General features: G+C 46.4%; 2 long non-coding RNA genes across 4 annotated transcripts; both read right to left on the bottom strand.

The window, feature by feature from the left end:
• Positions 1–236: 236 nt before the first annotated feature.
• Positions 237–7,831, bottom strand: LOC135373014 (uncharacterized). Its single transcript, XR_010416222.1, has 2 exons — positions 7,740–7,831; positions 237–2,041 (listed from the first exon to the last, which is right to left on the bottom strand). It is a non-coding gene; the product is annotated as an uncharacterized LOC135373014 (long non-coding RNA).
• A 2,264-nt stretch (positions 7,832–10,095) lies between these two features.
• LOC135373012 (uncharacterized) lies at positions 10,096–14,331 on the bottom strand. Of its 3 annotated transcripts, none has more exons than XR_010416219.1 (6): positions 13,848–14,331; positions 13,257–13,351; positions 12,945–13,052; positions 12,311–12,419; positions 10,655–11,469; positions 10,096–10,519 (listed from the first exon to the last, which is right to left on the bottom strand). It is a non-coding gene; the product is annotated as an uncharacterized LOC135373012 (long non-coding RNA). The 3 variants fall into 3 exon arrangements; XR_010416218.1 differs by having other exon boundaries at positions 10,101–10,247; positions 10,383–10,519; positions 12,311–13,052; XR_010416217.1 differs by having other exon boundaries at positions 10,100–10,519; positions 12,311–13,052.
• Positions 14,332–14,583: the final 252 nt, after the last annotated feature.

Here is a 14,583-nt window from a genome sequence, read left to right as displayed (position 1 = left end):
TAGGAAGTATGTAACGTTACACAGCAGGAGTTTCTGATCTCAAGTGTAGGCGGCTCTAGGGAAGGAAGTGTCTTATCTTTGCTCCACGTCATTTGTTCTTTCGGCAACAGTTCCAAGTACAAAAGTAAATTTTTTATCAACATGGTGCCTCCAATATTCACCACAGAGGTGCGTGCAGAATTCGACAGCTTCCAAAAAAGCTATAGAGAATTTCAGGTACACTTGAGAAACCTATGCAGAATGTACAAAGTACTTTTTTTTTTAATCTGTTTCCCACGAGGTGTCAATTTGTACTTCTAAATTACTCCACTGGTAGGTAGTTCCTGCAAGTACAGTTCTACTCTCATTTATCCAATAACTGCAGTTTCCATAGAAAAATGTCCAGCTGGCGAATCGTCAGGACAAACCAAACTCAGGAGCATATGGAGGGCATAATAAGATGTCCACCAGCATTTGCGTAAAATATAATTCTGCACCTATAAACTCTTACTGACAATTTTACCCTGATGAACATTCTTTGGATTGGAAGTGAAGGAAGCGCCTTGAGGCGTTCGGGCGTAGCCGTTGGCGCTAGGAAAATCAAGTTTTGGCGCAGCTTCGCGATCCGCCGTTGAAGGGCCTCAGGCGTGCATGGATACTAATTTATGATGTGGAATGAATGCCTCCCACGTTAAGTTTCAGTTCCATCGTGTCCAGGAAAATTTTCCACTCAATTTAGAGGCGCAAAATGGGGAAGCTGCAAGGCCACACTAGCGTGGCCGCTTCCGAGGAGTCTGAGCAGAGCGGACGTGAACGTTTTGTTGTGGAACAGCCTAATGCTCCTCAAGGGTAGCAAATTACAATGACTCCCAACAACAGACCTAGACCATACCTTTAGAAGCACGCCCTCATGTCCAGAGTTCGAGGTAACTCGATTCCTAACTAGGTTCATATTTTTTGGTAACTTGTAACTCAACTCGGTACTTTTGTGCTGTGGTAACTTTCTGAGGAGCTTGTTTCTTTTCCGGATGACTTTGCTAAAGTAACTTAAGCTAAGTTCCAAGTTACTTTTAATTCGCTTTTCACTCACGTCCACATATTTTCTTGCTTCCTCTCCGGTTCTTTCGTGGCATTTTATGCCATAAAACGCGAATGAATGAATGAAACGTCAATCAATGAGAGTATTCTATTCAGGAAGTAAGAAACGCTGCCATTGAAATGAAGCTGAACCATTGTGCACCCACAGGGAGTAAGATGCAAAGTGTTCGAATTGCTGTACATACATGAAGACGATCTAAGCGTGTTGCACTCCTCCACAGGCAGCTCATGGTCTAACTCAACTGCTCATGCGCGCTGCACCTGTGCACTGCGGTTTTGTGTCCAAAGTAATTCGGAAGTAACTCGTTCTTTTTTTAAGTAAATCAGTAACCGCGAGTTACATTTCAGGCTGAAGAACTTTGTTATTAACTTACATTTACACATGGTAACTTAACTCGCAACGAGTTCTTTTTGACGGGTCTTGATCTATGCTCATGCCTCTCAGCTTGGATAGCGATGATGATGCAAATCAAAACATGTGATGAAAGTGAAATGCAAGCGAGTTGGTGTATGCTCGACACATGCAACACGTCCCTGAGCATGGGGAAGAAAAAAGATAACACAAAATGAACTACACAATCACTGGAACGTCAGAGTGATGTTCCTCAAAGACACATGCGCATCCCGACACAGCACTATGTCCAGATAAGGAACTCAAAGAACAAAAACAAACCATTATGCACAATGCTCATTGTGTACTGTTCCAGCACCAGTGGAACTGTACCACTGTCTCTGCAGGAGTATCCGCCCTGTCATGCATGTGAGGCTTGCACATTGAATAAAACGGCCAACATGTGAAGGAGGCACAAGAAGAAGCATGAAGGGGTCCGCCATTTCCGCTGCATGTGCATGTTTGGGTCGCAATGCACTTTTGCGTGGTTCGTCGTGGCATTGGGCAGAGTTCTTTGCGTGAGTGCTGCTGCCAACGGTGCAGTTTGTTGGAGCTGCTTTATTCATGCATGACCTGAAAAAAGAGGCACATGTTCACCATTGAGACCCCGGTTCTGTACGAGTTCAGCAGGTGCCTTTACTTTTCACAGGATTGAAACTTGGGGTAGTTTGTACATACATCAAAGGTGCAACTGCACAACGCTGCGCATTCTGTGCTGTGTTTTTTGGCACAGTTGCACCTTTGATGCATTTAGTTTTACACACAACATGCCGAAAGCATTGAGAAACATTTAAGAACGGGAAATGCTCTTAGTGCTCTAAGCACCAAGCAATCCTGTGTTTCCAGTATAGGGTGTCTTCACATGACAAACGACTGATTGATTGATTATGTGTTTAATGGCACAAAGGCAACAAAGGCCATAGAGCGCCAAAACCATGGTGAGTGTGTCGGAGATGATTATGGGAAAGCTGATGTGAGAGAGAGTGTGTGGTAGTTAAAACCTATCTACAGGTATGAGGTAGGAGCGATGAGCGATGAGATTGACCAGGATAAGAGAGAGAGGGGGATGACGATAACAAGCGAGCATGGCAGTTAAAAGCTATCTATAAGTGTGACAATGAGATATTTACATGAGGAGTTTGGTGATATTGGATAAAAGCGGAGCAATGCTTATCATCTACATCTGACTAAGAAACCCACACGTGGTCAAAAATTTGATTACGTTATCAAACGGCACAAAAGGGGTGTCACCCAGTAGAAGGGCTGGGTGGAGTGGGACATGGTATCTGTAGAATGCGGTGAAATACTGTTGGCGTTGGTGTTCGAAGTGAGGGCAGGATGCCAGCGCGTGCAAGACAGTCAGGCTGTCACCGCAGTGCGCACAAGCTGGCGGATCCTGACCTCTGAGTCGGTGGTGATGCGTGAGCCATGTGTGCCCAATCCTCAATCTCGCGTAAAGAACTTCGGATGATCTGTTGATGTGTTCAGTCCGATGCAGGGGGGAAACGTGTGGCTGTGTGAAGTGTAGCTTGTTATTTTCTTCCATGTCCCACTCCTGCTGCCACTGTGTGCAGACAGCTCTCTTTAACACTGGCAGGATGTCTTGGCAGGGTAGTCCTAGAGCTGACTCCTCTTGTGCCAACGCTCGCCGAGCCTCACGGTCGGCTCGTTCATTCCCCGGGATCCCAGTGTGGCTGGGGACCCAGCAGAGACAGATTGAAAAGCCTCGGGAACAAAGTTGAGTCGCAAGCGCTCGTACTCGCTTGACGAGGTGATTCTTGGTGTCATAGCATGAAAGCAGCGCACGCACAGAGCTTAGCGAATAGGAATAAATTACTGAATTTTGAAGGTCGTTTTGTTGAATGTGCCGCAGAGCCAGGAGAATCGCGTAAAGCTCTGCGGTGAAAACTGTGGCGTTTGTGTTCAGGTGTGCCGTCATAATAGAATCACCTTCAAGGGCAACGGCCGCCACACCATTGCTTACTTTAGTCCCATCAGTGTAGATTGCATGGTGGTTCCCGAAGTTATGGTGAATCTCCAGGAATTCCTCGAGAATGACAGTGTGTGCAGTGGACTGTTTGTCAAACTGTGTCATTTTTAAATTTGATTGTATTAGATGTCTCTGCCAAGGCGCAGCATCGAGGACTGCCTGCTGCAGGGGAACGCATGAGGGGCTGAATCCCACACGGGAACTCGCCGCCTGCACACGAAGCGGGAACGAGGGTACAACAGAGGGCTTTGCAAGGAAGAGTCGCTCCAGAGCGGGGTTCACACTAGAGTGTACAACTGGGTCATCGCCCTGGCATCTGTACTTTAGCGCAGCCTTCACATGTTCAAATTGTCTCCGTCTGTCGAGCGACCATTCATTGCCCTCAACATATTAACTCTTCACAGGGGACGTCCGGAAGGCACCGGTGGCGAGTCGGATGCCTTCGTGGTGGATGGGGCCAACACCTTCAATGCCGAAGGCCGCGCCGAGCCATACACGACACTCCCGTACTCAATTACTAAGCGCACAACCGAGTCATAGACCCGCAACAGTGTGACTTTGTCAGCTCCCCACGATCGATGGGATAAAACTTTGAGTATGTTGGAGGATTTCAGGCACTTCTGTTTTATATAATTTATGTGTGGCACAAAAGACAGCTTCTTGTCAAACACCACCCCCAGAAATTTTTGCTCATCAGAAACTGGTAGTGTGTTGCCACCGAGGAGCAGCGAGGGCTCAGCAAATGTGCCTCGCCTCCTCGTAAAGAGAACACACACTGTCTTTTGCGCGGAAAACCTGAAGCCGTTTTCATCAGCCCACTTAGATAGACGGTTGATCGTGAGTTGCACCTGCCTCTCAGCTGTTGAAAGACTTGATGCCGAGTAGGAAACCTGCACATCGTCTACGTAAAGGGAGTACTGGTCGCCAGGTGGGATGGCTCTCGCTATCGAGTTCATTTTCACAACGAATAGTGTAACGCTCAGCACAGACCCCTGTGGAACCCCGTTCTCTTGTACAAAGACGTTAGATAAAGTGGAGCCCAGACGGACACGAAATTTTCTATCCCTGAGGAAATTCTCAATGCACCTGTACATGCACCCTGTGATACCACATGCGTGTAGATCTTGCAGAATCCCGAAGCGCCATGTGGTATCGTATGCCTTTTCGAGATCAAAAAACACGGATACGCAAAACTGCCCACGAACAAAAGCCTCTCTGATTTTTGATTCTAGGTGGAGTAGGTTGTCCTGGGTGCTCCAGCCGGAACGAAAACCACTTTGGTGTTTGTCAAAGATGCCTGCCTCTTCCAAAACATATACGAGCCTTGCATTTACCATGCGCTCAAAAGTCTTCCCAAGGCAGCTGGTTAATGCGATGGGGCGATAACTAATAGCAGCAGACGGGTCTTTCCCTGGCTTGAGAACCGGAACCACTTCGGCTAGCTTCCAGGACAACGGAAGAGTTCCTTCTCTCCACACACGATTAAAAAAGTGGAGTAAAATTTGTTGCGACTGGGGTGTTAAATGCCGCAACATGTCATAGTGTATGCTGTCAGGGCCGGGTGCAGTGTTCTTTCTTGCCTGTAAGGCTCTCTGAAGTTCATGTGCGTTGAAGGGTACATTGTAAGGTGCTGTATCTTGTTTAGGTTGTTTAATAATGCGTTTTTCAGCAACAGCTTTGTGTGACAGGAAACGCTGGCTGTAATGGGAAGAGCTAGACACGTGTTCAAAGTGGCCGCCAAGTAGGTTAGCCTGTTCCTCCAAGGACGTACAGGGAACGCCATTGTGTGAAAGACAAGGCACAGTAAACCCTTTGTATTTCCCGGAGATCTTATTGATACGGTCCCACACAACTTTGGCCGGAGTTCGAGAGTTCAATGTACTCACAAACTCCTTCCACGTGTTGCGCTTGGCCTCCTCCCTTGTGCGTTTGGCTGCAGCACGCTTCCTTTTGTATTGGATCATGTTTTCAACTGTCGGGTATCGACGCAAACGAGCCCACGCCTTTTGTTGTTCCTTGCGCGTCCGTTTACAGTCGTCGTTCCACCAAGGCTTTGAACGCTTGGGCAGAGAGGACGACGTCTTGGATATGGATTGTGTAGCAGCATCTATTATCGTGTTTGTTATGAGTTCATTGGCCTTGTTGATACTCATGTTGTCAATGTTGTGTGGGGTTAGGTCAGCCAGCACGCTGAACACCGCCCAGTTCGCGTCCTGCAGCCTCCAGCGGGGTTTTCGCGTACACAGCACAGCATCGTCACACTGATACTCGACCCAAGTTGGAAAATGGTCACTGCCATAGGGGTTTTGGATCACATGCCACTGCAGATCTTGTGCAATGGTCGCACTACAGATAGAAAGGTCCAATGCAGAGAATGTCCGTGTTGATGTGCTGCAGTATGTTGGTTGTGTTGGGTTCAGGAATGTGATGGAGTGGCGGAGGAGCAAATCCTCAAGAAGTCTGCCCCTCGAGTCCAAATCTGAACATCCCCACAAACGGCTGTGTGCATTAAAATCCCCCATAAGGAGGAATGGGGCTGCCAGCTGGTCTAAGAGATCTTCGATATCCCGTCGCTGCACATCTGCTGCAGGAGGAAGATATATTGAGCAGAGCGTAAGTGGTGTAGAGAGATTCAATCGGACAGCCACAGCTTCCATTGCTGTTGTCAACGGCACCTCAACTGCAGCAACAGACCGGGATGCTAGAATCGCCACTCCACCTGAGGATCGCGAAACCACCGGGCGATCCCTCCTAAACATTTGGTATGGTTGGAACGGATTTGCGTCTCCAGAGTTCAAATACGTCTCTTAGAGGCAGACGCCAATTGGCCTGTGCGCCTCCAGGAGGTCATGCACATCATCAACATTCGGAAGCACTCCCCTGCAGTTCCACTGCATGAAAATCTTTTGCGTATTCAGCATGTTTGGTGTACTTAGGGTGCTTGCACCCTGGCTGGAGGTGCCTTCGGTGACACCTTCTGCGAATGTCCTCTACCTCGACCCGGCTGTTTCCTCTTCTGTTGGTCTGGGGAATTCTGAGGGGTTGGCGATGACTTCTGCAGCGTGCAGCAGTCATCGACATCCATCGACTGAGGTACGGTTTGGACCGAGCCCTCACCGCCCCCATTCCCTTCGGAAGAGGTATTGCCAGCCTGATTGGGGCTGGCGACCTCCTTGTGGCCAGCCCTTGAGCAGGCCACATTTCCCTTGGGAGACACATGAGCTGTGTCCCCAACGTTTGTGTTGGGAGTGTTGTGTGGGGACTCGCCAAACGAACGCGTTTGGCCGCCATGGTGGTGGTCACTTTTTCGGTGCAGCTGCTGGGATTATCTAGCATTTGCTCGAAAACAAAGCCTTGTATGGTGTCCGGTCACGTCTGTACCCTTCTTTTTGTCCCGAAGACGCTTCGTCATTGTCGTTCTCACATTTACTTTGATGAAAACTATAGTCGTTGGATCGAACAAAAGCGCAGTCTGTCATCGTTCAAGGCCGCTAGTACGAAAAGTGACCACCAGTGGGAGGAGCTTACAAGCAGGCCACGTCACTGCCACGTCACATTATAATGTAGGTGAAAGCTCCCTATTTATTCTGTAATTTCCAGTATTATCCTGTGTTTATTCACATGACGTCAACCACAGGAGACCGCCATTGTCACTAGCAGGCAGATGCGCTGCCACTGGCCGCAATATTGTAGGTCCCATCCAAGACGTTACGTTATTGTATTAACCTTACGTACAACTGAAATATGGCAATCATCTAAAATGATGGACAGCGGCAGCACTGTCACCTTCGGCACACCGATGGACAATTACAACCATAGAGGCCGCTATGACGCTAACTTTAACAGACAGCAGCCAGTTACATTTTCATAGCATAACCATTTATGATTTCACCCACTGTTACATGGTTGTATACTGTTTAGAAAGTGTAGCTTGCCAGTGGGGCTGAAAACTACGAAGCATGTCTTATAACTTAGAGCCCAAGTTTTCTTGAGCATCTCAACACACAACCAGGCACTATCTCAGAACTACTAAACTACAAGTGGGAATTTTTAGCAAACACAATAGGGTTGTCGTGGGACTAAAAACGAGAAAATCAGAAGCGTGTCCGTAAACTGCACACTTTTTTCTTGGGGGTAGATAAACAGTACACGAGCGAACGAAGGGAACACTTTTTTACAGTTAACTTACGCACTTTCCGCTACAAGCCCTTGATGGTGAAAAGCGACATATTACGCAAGAAGCAGGATTGCATGAAATAATAAGACATGCTGTCGACATACATGCGCGTTATGAAGTAAAATCGGCACATCGCACATTTCATGGCTAATACCGACTGCGAGCGTCGTCACATAACACGGTGAGGATATTCTGCCACGCCATGGCAACTCTACGAAGCAGTAATGTTCTGTGATTTTGTTGATCTGTTAAACACCTTGTCTGTTCGCACGTAACCATCTAAAACAGTGAGAACGCATATCTGACAGAAACACAGCCAACACCTGCAACACAGACAGCCACCTTTAGAGCACGGATATTGTTGGCTAGCCGATTGGAATGGATTCGGATTTCGATGCGTAGGGTGCAACCGGTGTAGACAACAACACCTAGATAAGGCATTTTTTCATAGAATAGTCCATGGAGGAAGGAAACACAAGGAGCGGCTCTTCCCTCCAGACTAGCGTAGCCACCCTCTAGCGGTCGCTCGGGTCAAAATCGCCATTGCTTCCTGTCCACCACGTGATCCCCTCTAAAGTTTCGGTTTTGCAAGGCTTTGTTTCTCGCGCTGCTGTCCGTATGATTTTGCTTCTTGGAAGTAATTTATTGTGAAAATGTGAGCACCGTCGTAGGAACGACGTATGGTAATGTGTTCCTGTCCCGGCTGTCGCTCTCGTTGAACTGAAATCAGCTCTGTCACGGGAACGCGTTTTGTTCGTAAGTACACGGTAACTTGCTTTAGTCGCCCGTGTGTCTTCGAGTCATCTTGAATTGTTCATTTGGGACCTCAAACTCTGCCGCAGATTCATTTCATATCTTCAATTGTACAAATCTGATTAATGGAACGGCATTCTTAACCACTTAGTCAAGAAAAGTACATACGTTGGAAGTAACCGTTGCCACACGTAAGGTTTCCGGTCCCGCGTACTCCTTTTGCGTTCTGCACACTGTGACTGGTCTTCTAATAGAACAGTAAACATTCGTAACACACAGAAATAAAGTGCAAGCACGCGTTCACCGTAATACTGCCATCTGAACTGCAACACAACTACAGCTCGCGTCGTCTGCTTTGCTGGAGGCTGGAGCCGTGCTGTCTGGAGGGTCACGTGAACGGTCACGTGGTAGACAGGAGCATCCCAGAATGGAATGCGAGGCCGGCTACGCTCGTCCCGATAGAAAACTGTCGGAGGGGCCGCTCCTTGTGTTTCCTTCCTCCATGGAATAGTCAGTCCACTCGTTTATTCTTTTCGGAAGAAAAAGGTTGTACCGGCTCTGCAGCAGTTCTTACATGCATGCGACCTCTATGCAGGATTGTCGCTTTTCAGATGACGTAAAAAATAACGTAGCTGATGCTGTCACATTTTACTTTCTTCATTCCGCACACGACTGCCGCGGCGCCACAAGAGACCCACTTTTCGACACATTTCGCCCTCCTGTGTATCCCTCTAGGCCAGAAATATAAGAGTTTCGTTCTCGAACGTGGTTTTTGGAAGACGCTTTAGGACAAACGTTTCCATGCAGGATTGTCGCTTCTCAGATGACGTAAAAAATAACGTAGCTGATGTAGTCACATTTTACTTTCTTCATTCCATGCTTCATTCCGTACACGACTGCCGCGGCGCCACCAGAGACCCACTTTTCGACACATTTCGCCCTCCTGCGTTTCCCGCTAGGCCAGAAATACAAGAGTTTCGGTTTTTTCACGTGGTTTTTGGAAGACGTTTTAGGACAAACGTTTCCATGCAGGATTGTCGCTTTTCAGATGACGTAAAAAATAACGTAGCTGATGCTGTCACATTTTACTTTCTTCATTCCGTACGCGACTGCGGGGGCGCCACAGGAGATGCACTACTCGACACATTTCGCCTTCCTGTGTTTCCCTCTAGGCGAGAAATACAAGAGTTTCGTTTTTGCACGTGGTTTTTGGAAGACTTTTTAGGACAAACGTTTCCATGCAGGATTGTCGCTTTTCAGACGACGTAAAAAATAACGTAGCTGATGCTGTCACATTTTACTTTCTTCATCCCGTACGCGACTGCGGGGGCGCCACAGGAGATGCACTACTCGACACATTTCTCCCTCCTGTGTTTCCCTCTAGGCCACAAATACAAGAGTTTCGTTTTTGCACGTGGTTTTTGGAAGACGTTTTAGGACAAACGTTTCCATGCAGGATTGTCGCTTTTCAGATGACGTAAAAAATAACGTAGCTGATGCTGTCACATTTTACTTTCTTCATTCCGTACGCGACTGCGGGGGCGCCACAGGAGATGCACTACTCGACACATTTCGCCTTCCTGTGTTTCCCTCTAGGCCAGAAATACAAGAGTTTCGTTTCGAGTAAAAAGAATAGTGAATTCACGACTTTAATGTTAAAATCTTTAACGGAATTTTCTCTTTTGACGTCCACGATTTATTGAATGTAAATGCGTAACTAACGCTGTTGATGTTGTGACTGTATTGTTGAAATACGATCGTGCTCCAGTGTCGGGCTCGTAGCCTAGTCACACTGTCGTTGCCGTCGTTTATGCATTTACCCACGGCATCTCTTGCGAAGACTTCCGTTCGATGTGCACCTGCGAAAGTACTTCGTCAAGTAAAAAGAATAGAAAAGGAAAAGAATAGTGAATTCACGACTTTAATGTTAAAATCTTTAACGGAATTTTCTATTTTGACGTCCACGATTTATTGAATGTAAATGCGTAACTAACGCTGTTGATGTTGTGACTGTATTGTTGAAATACGATCGTGCTCCAGTGTCGGGCTCGTAGCCTAGTCACACTGTCGTTGTCGTCGTTTATGCATTCATCCACGACATCTCTTGCGAAGACTTCCGTTCGATGTGCACCTGCGAAAGTACTTCGTCAAGTAAAAAGAATAGAAAAGGAAAAGAATAGTGAATTCACGACTTTAATGTTAAAATCTTTAACGGAATTTTCTATTTTGACGTCCACGATTTATTGAATGTAAATGCGTAACTAACGCTGTTGATGTTGTCACTGTATTGTTGAAAAGCGAACGGGCTCCACTGGCGGGCTCATAGGCTCCTCACACTGTCGTTGTCGTCGTTTTTGCATTCATCCACGACATCTCTTGCGAAGACTTCCGTTCGATGTGCACCTGCGAAAGTACTTCGTCAAGTAAAAAGAATAGAAAAGGAAACCCAGGGAGCACATGGTGGGCTAGTAAACGTCTAAATGACGTCTAAAAAAAGAGATAAGGAATGTCTATAGAATGTCTACGCAATTAGACCAAATGTCTAGTATCCCTCCACTAGACGTCAAATAACACGTCTAACGTTACGCCACCTAGCCCTAGACATCCGATGTCTATGTACCTAGCCATGATTTAGACACTCTTTTGACCTGGATGTCTGGAACAGGGTCAGACACTTAACCATGTATTAGACATGAAGTCTACAGCTAGACCAATTTTATCCCTCCATTCAGGCGACAGGTCTAGGGTTATACATTTCCTGTACCCTACTTTAGCCACCTTTAGACCTACTTTAGACCATGACTAGTCCTGCTACCGTCCTGGCATGCATTCATGCAGAAATATGATATAATTGATAGCAACACGGATCTCAGCATAAACATTTATTCGCAGTAAGCCACACACGAAGTCTACGGTACAAAACTCTTGTCTAAAACTGGATTGACTTTGCCGCCAAGCAGGCGTCTTGTGTTTTGACTGAGGAGTGTTGAACTGGCAGCAGGGTGTTGATGGCCACCTCATTCCTTTCTTCCAACGAGTGATTGTTGGTGCTGTAGCACTGCCTCCAATGACTCACTGTGGCTAGAAAATAGAACAAAACATGTCAGAAAGCATTATGTAGCCTGCTAGTTCTAACTAGTTTGTTTAGTGGCTATGCACACTCTTTCACGGGATGCTTGTCTGGCCACATAAGAGCAAAAGCTGTATCAACACTGATCTGAGAGACACAAAGAAAAGAAGCTGCACGTACAAAAATCACAGAACTGTTACAGCTACACAACACAAATTACAGCAACAGCTGAAAATCTGTTTGCGCGTCACTACCTGATGTGGACGCTAGAGCCCTGCACCATCCGCGGATGGAAGCAGATATCCGTAAGATACTTGCGGATTCGGATGAGAATTTATCACTTTCTGCGGTGTGCGGATCGGATGGCTCGAGGTCGGATGCAGATATACCGCATGCTATAATTTTTCTACTAGCAATTTATTTGCATTGCGCACCGACAGCGAGCGCATGTCCGGGTTCACCTTTGACCATGCACGGCCAAGACGGGAGAGAAGGCATTTTGGCGTCCACACGAGCACCGGTGAGGAAGCGTTCCAGAAGTCTCTCCATATCGCGTTTGTTGAAAGGTTTACCTTTGCTTGTCGCCATGAGTCCTTCCATGAGAGCATGGAGGCATCCGAAATTATACCAACATTCTTCCGGCTGTGTTTACGCGTCCTTCGAAACTTGCGGATCTAAACGGTTGTGTATGCAATGGTGCGGATCGGATAACGTGTACGCGGATGCTAAAAATCTTATCTGCACAGGGCTCTAGCGGACGCTGCCAGGATCTCAGGGAAATGAGGATGTAACAGCTTTCGCTGTGAAAGTACATCAATGTGACAGGCGTTTTCTCGTGACACACGACCTTACCTGGTCGAGCAGGCGACTGCTAAGCACTCCATGATTGGTGCAGCACTTCCATCACTCCATTACGCTAAAACAACATCTGTGCTGCTCTCATAACTTTGGTGCAAAGCTTCTGTACAGGATAAAAATAAACACTGTGTATATTATAAAAGACAATACAAAGCAAGGGCTGTATCACCACGTCAAATATTATAAGTACGTACAAGTAGTATACAAGTTTATTCACATGACGTCATCCGCAGGAGACCGCCACTGTCGCTAGCAGGCAGATTTGCTGCCATCGGCCCTATTGTAGATTTCAGTCAAGCTGTTACCCATATTATACTCACCGTATATCTGGTGTTTAAAACTTGTTGCTCTGTGATTTGTAGAATGTCTGAGCAATTTCCATATTTTTGGTGTTAATAGTCACCTAAAAAGCATAATGCAGCAAACAAATGCAAGGACTAAACATTGCGGGACCTATAGTATGGCGCTGAGGTGACTTCAGTGAATAAACCTTTTAGGAACTCAAATCTTGCACTACTACCAGATAGCTGTTTGGGTGAAGTAAGACGGAATGACATAGTCACGCTGTTCTCCATACAATACCAAGGATGTCTCAAAACGACAAAGCACAAAAATACTAGTTTTGTACCGTTTGATGAATATTTTGTCTGCTGCCCACACAGGTTGTGCGGTTCCTTAGCAAGCTTCTGGCAGTCGTTTCTTCTACATCGCACTTCCCTGCTGACTTTCACAGCATCTGAAAAAAAGTTCGATTTCGTTAACCACAAGACAACCATGTAAATGGAAAGCAGTTAGAGTCTTCCACCAACTATATTTGCAATACTTTGTTGTCAAAAAATTTAAAGAGGCACCTTCCAGAGTAAGATTAGGGGGCACATCGAACATCAGGAACATTGGAGGACAACACAGTCACACGTCAGTGACAACTGCTTCCCCTCACCTCACAGGGAACTGTTAAGCTTATGTGCAAACAGCTGTTTCGTAGGGTAGGTTACCACTATTTTCATATCCACCGATGCAAGATAGTCCAAGCACCTATAAAAAGAAAAACCCAGTTGCTATGAAACCATGATATGCAAACAAAAGTACTTGCGCAAAATTTTCGGTGTGTAGTTTCACTACCAGCGAAAAATGCAACAACCGAAGTCGGGCTGACATGACAATGAACTAACCAGCATTTATGTTCCGGCATGTCCGCCCTGCAAACCGTAACTGTCGACTTTCGTTTACTCAAGACTTCAACAGTCATCGAAAACTCGTTAATCTCGATGGTTAATTAGTGATACCGTATTTGTTTTAGCACAAAGACGAACCAAGGCACTTAATGAAACGTTGTACTGCCGAACATACAACGTTAATCACTACTTTGAATGCAAGTGCAGTCAGGTCAACCCACACTTCCAATATGCTTCAATCGGTGATACGAAGCCGAAATAAAGGAAACGATATTCCAATATTATGCCACGCATCTCTACTACATGCGATTTGGTGCACAGAAACAGGCACATACTTTAATGAAGAGTGAACTCACCCCTTAAACTTGAAAGCCAGAGAACAAAGAAACGTTGTCCACCACAGTACTCTGGGAGCTCTGCTGCGCTCAACAGCTCTTATCACTGGACAGCACGGCGTACGTTCTCGCTATGCTCAAAAATTGCAAGACAAAACGCGCGGGAGATTAGAACTTCGAAAGATTTTCGTATAACAACCAGTGGAATGCAGCCGCGAAGACCCCAACTGCTACCCGTTGCGCGTCCGGAAAGTTTGAAGTTTCAACCGTTGAAACTGAACTGGTTCGAACTGGTTGGATGGATGGATGATGGATGGTGATTGGGTAGACGGGCAGGCGTCATTGCCATTGCTTTAGCTCGTGCTTATTGAGTACTTATTTTTTGTAATACTTTAATTTCTGTGGCCGTTCATTATAATTGGGTGGTGGAGGTTAAATGTTTAATAACACATATGCCAATCCAGCGGAAGTTACACCAACATCATCATCATTATGCAATCGCCATCGTTGTTGCAGCACAAGACGCTAGATCCTGAGGGGTATCATTGCCGCGTCACTCACTCTTCCAGGTGCTTCCGCGCAAAAATGTAGCTCCTATTTCTCATTGGCTGCTGCGTGGGACGCCTTGCATTCTAGTTGCCTCCGCGGGAAAAATGAAGCCATTATTTCAATTGCATATATTTTTGTTGTACTGTTTATTAATAGGCCTGTTCTTTCACACGAATGTTGCACGGACGACCTTTTTCGCGTTGTTGAA

This window comes from Ornithodoros turicata, unplaced genomic scaffold (genome assembly GCF_037126465.1).
Source record: "Ornithodoros turicata isolate Travis unplaced genomic scaffold, ASM3712646v1 Chromosome171, whole genome shotgun sequence".
In the NCBI taxonomy this organism is placed as follows: domain Eukaryota; kingdom Metazoa; phylum Arthropoda; class Arachnida; order Ixodida; family Argasidae; genus Ornithodoros; species Ornithodoros turicata.
This window is presented reverse-complemented; position numbering and strand designations above follow the sequence as displayed.